The following is a 4,130-nucleotide window of genomic DNA, read 5'->3' on the forward strand; positions in this document are numbered from 1 at the left end:
AACTGAACTATTATGTTGCCTAGGTGACTGGCACAGAAAGTCCTTTCTATTGAGCAACAAATACATTAAGCAGAACACAAAAGATTGCCACAATGCTGCATCTCAAGAATGGGTTTTGCTAGAGATTGAGAAACAGCAGTTCATGTTCAAGGGAATTTGGTCAGTTGACCTGAGTGGGAGGGAGACTTGCTGTTCCATCTGCTAACTGAAAGTCTCGTGTCAATTTTAGCTCAACAGAGCCTTGCAGCCTGTAACTTTTGACTTCTGCTGAATTTTGCCCACTGATATTTCTCCTCTGTATGCTAGGTCCATGAGTTTTATTTTGCATTCTCCCTTGACCTCACATGTCCCTGACATGATAATATGTCAGAGGGCTTCACGTTGCATCCCTCTGGCCAAACGTGTCTGGCCTTCGGAGCATTCTTTGGCATCACCAAAGTTTTGTCTTTACTTTCAGTATTGTTTATAGCATTTGCCTTTTAGCTACGGATACAACGAAGATGCAAATAAGCTAGTGTAGAGGATCTATTTGTTAACTGTACTGAATGTAAATTTTTTGAAGAAACCCTGGAAATTAGAGCCAAAACTATTTGCTATAAAAGATACATTAATGACACTAGAGTACTTTATAAAGACACTAAAGAGGAAATCAATAACATTACACTAGACCGTATGCATCCTAAGATGCAGTTCATGGTCGAGCACAAATAAGTAGTAATTAGCTAATTTCCTGGACTTGTCAATTATAGATAATAAATGTTACCATCAGTTCAGCGTTTTTAGAAAATCTACACCTATAGATGTGGTTATTAATGCAAAATCATGTTACCCTTTAAATACATAAAGCATTCTTACATTTATTGTTCATAAAATTTTTAAGTTACCTGTGGATCCTGTAGAAATCGAAAGGGAGATCCTAATTTTGAAGAAAATAATGAGATACAATAACTGCAGTACTGAAGTGGTTACCATTCTACGTGAGCTAAAACAGAGACTTTAAAAATGTCAACTATAGAAATACCCAGTTTTGTCAGTATGACATACATGGGCAGTATTTCAGACAAGATAGGTCATTTATTTCAAAATAGACATACCACCAGGAATATTTTTAAAGATGAAACCGAAACACACTGTAGATAACCACTGTAACAGATTTTACCAGTCCAGTGTTTACAGAATTAAATGTAATGTCTGTGAAAAACAATATGGAGGACAAACAGGCTGATTTAAATAATGTACCACAGGAGTAGCAAGCAGTAAATTTGTATTTGGACAGCACTTTTAAGTAGCGAGTACCTACATGACAGTGTAAAAATGTTTCATAATGCTCTGAAAAGTTAATTATTAGATGCACTAGAAGAAATATGAATTTACAGCCACCACAAGAGTTCACCTCAAGGAAAAACATTTCTATGGCTTACTAAATGAACTGTTGTAATTCGCCAAACTGCTCTTCTGTTTTTACATTTTTAACATCTTTTGAAACGCAAATAATATGGCATACTTAAAAGCAACACAGTTTTTAAATAGATTCTAAATGACAGATGGGTACGCACAATAGTCAGGATTTATAATGAGTTTCTGTTTTATTAGATTTGTAGGAAATAGATATAAGCAAATAATATAACACTTGTAATTGTTTGTGATCAACACACTGTATTTGAATGATTTGATTAGTAAGATATTATATTTTATCGTAGTATGTTTTAAATGAGTTTAGATAATATTAATGTAGCTAACTGTCCTTGAAAACGAGTAGAAAGGTTGTGGTTAAACATTACAGTGGCAAGACGTCTCCGAACACAGAGTACTGGACATAGGACAACACTGCATAAGCCTATCAGTCAGAGAAGCTACACTTATGACAATAACACTAGTTTATCTGCATCTCCATGGCATCTGTTAGAAGACTGCTTAACATATTCATTGCTCAACAGAAAGGGCTTTCTGTGTCAGTTACCATGAGAGCCTAAACACAGCCTAATAGTTCAGTTAACTATGTGACAGATTGCAGTGTTTTGTTGGTGCCGTTATTATATTTTATTGAAATGTGTATTCAGTTGGTTTAATAAGCAAACTGTGTATGTAAGCAAGTGAACAGGTTTTGAATAGACACTGCATAACACTTGAGTATTGGGTGGAACACATCACTACACTGACCCACGAGTGCACAGAGCTAAACTTTGGGTGGCAGTACAAGCTGAGTGGTGTGTCTGTGGTAACCATCTGCATCTTGCACATCACCATGTTTGTTTAGCTGAAAAGATCTGTGCTAACCACCATGGCATGGGATAGACAATCAAACAGCTCAGTCAAATGCGTGACAGGGGGCAGTTTTTAATACTCTAGCAGTTGCTATCTACCTTCAAAATGTATTAGTAGATTATAAGCAATATTCTATTACATTTTTTGTACAATACTAGCCTTTTCTTGTTAAATACATGCTGTTTTGTGAATTTTGATCATTTTTACTAGGGGAATGATGAGTGGAGTTACCCTAGGCTTTGCTAGTTAGTTAGCAGTTAGTGACAGGTACCAATCAGTTCCATATACTGACTCTGTGCACTGGCTCCTCATGTCATCTGGGCAACACCAATGATTTTACATCATAACTGATGTTGCTTTTAACATTAGTTTTCAAGGTTATTAAGCATATGTCATACATGACCACTTGTAAATTTTATATATTTCATGATGATGGTCTGAAAGACAATAACCAGAATTACAAATAATTTATTGCAATCTGGACAGCTTTTTATTAAAATTTTAAGTTTTTCATCATTTGCTACAACAACATTCAGCAGTGAAAAGTAACTCTTTCTACACAGAGAAAATGGAGGTCAGGTCTGAGTGGTAAAGTGGGGGAGCATCTATACAAGAATTTACTGTGTGAAGTTCAGAGCGATCATATGCTGTTTGTACTGAGGTGTTGCCATAATGGTAAGAAAAAAAAAGTTTCTGTGATTAAATGAAACGATGGAAGCTCCAGGTAGGAATATCAGCTATGAAGGAAAAGACAGGTTGCTACTTACTGTAAAGAAGACACACACACAGGCACAATTAAGACATGCACATAGCTTTTGGCACAGCCTTAGTCAGTAAATGAAACACACACACACACGCCGGCCGAAGTGGCCGCGCGGTTCTGGCGCTGCAGTCTGGAACCGCGAGACCGCTACGGTCGCAGGTTCGAATCCTGCCTCGGGCATGGATGTGTGTGATGTCCTTAGGTTAGTTAGGTTTAACTAGTTCTAAGTTCTAGGGGACTAATGACCTCAGCAGTTGAGTCCCATAGTGCTCAGAGCCATTTGAACCATTTTGAACCACACACACACACACACACACACACACACACACACACACACACACACACACGACCACCAACTTCAGCATCTTGGGCTGGTGTTCCGGACTGAGATGCTGGAGTTGGCGGTCGTGTGTGCGTGTGGTGTTCTTGTCTTGTTTATGGTAAGTAGCAATCTGTGTTTTCCTACATTGTTAAGTTTCTGTGATTATTCAGCCAAGTACCATTAAAACTTTCTTCCCCCTCTACATTTTAAGAGGTTAATTGTCATCACAAAAGACTGAAACTAATAACTGAAATTCTGTACGTTATTCTAATAGTCTGCATTTCATCTTCAGACAAATTATCACACTATCAGGGAACATTCCTTCTATTAAATCATGTAAACATTTTATGATACCATTCCAATTGGAGAACTTTGTGATGATCTGAGTATGTAATTTTGCAAACCTGCTTCGTGAAATAATGGAGAATGCCTAAATTTGTTGACATGTTACCTGGTAAGTTCCCTGTGCATGCTATGAGCAAATCCAATGTTTCCTGTTATGAGAAACTGAACAGACTCTGGGCAGATAATCTAGTTAGAATGTTAGGGCAGAGCATGAGTGAAGTTATTCACTCAAATCAACTGAAGTGGCAGGCTAGTTTATCTGGGTTCCATTCCCCAAAGTGGTTGGAGTTTCCCTTGCTTATCAGGCAAAAGGCAGTCTCCAGCCAAATATTTACAGTTGGGAAGTCCTTTCTACCACTCAGTTTGCTGGTATTTGGTTGAGAAGAACAAAGAGTTGTACAACAGTCTATCCTACCCACTTCAGTAGGGACAAGA

Source organism: Schistocerca serialis, chromosome 8 (assembly GCF_023864345.2).
Source record: "Schistocerca serialis cubense isolate TAMUIC-IGC-003099 chromosome 8, iqSchSeri2.2, whole genome shotgun sequence".
NCBI lineage: Eukaryota > Metazoa > Arthropoda > Insecta > Orthoptera > Acrididae > Schistocerca > Schistocerca serialis.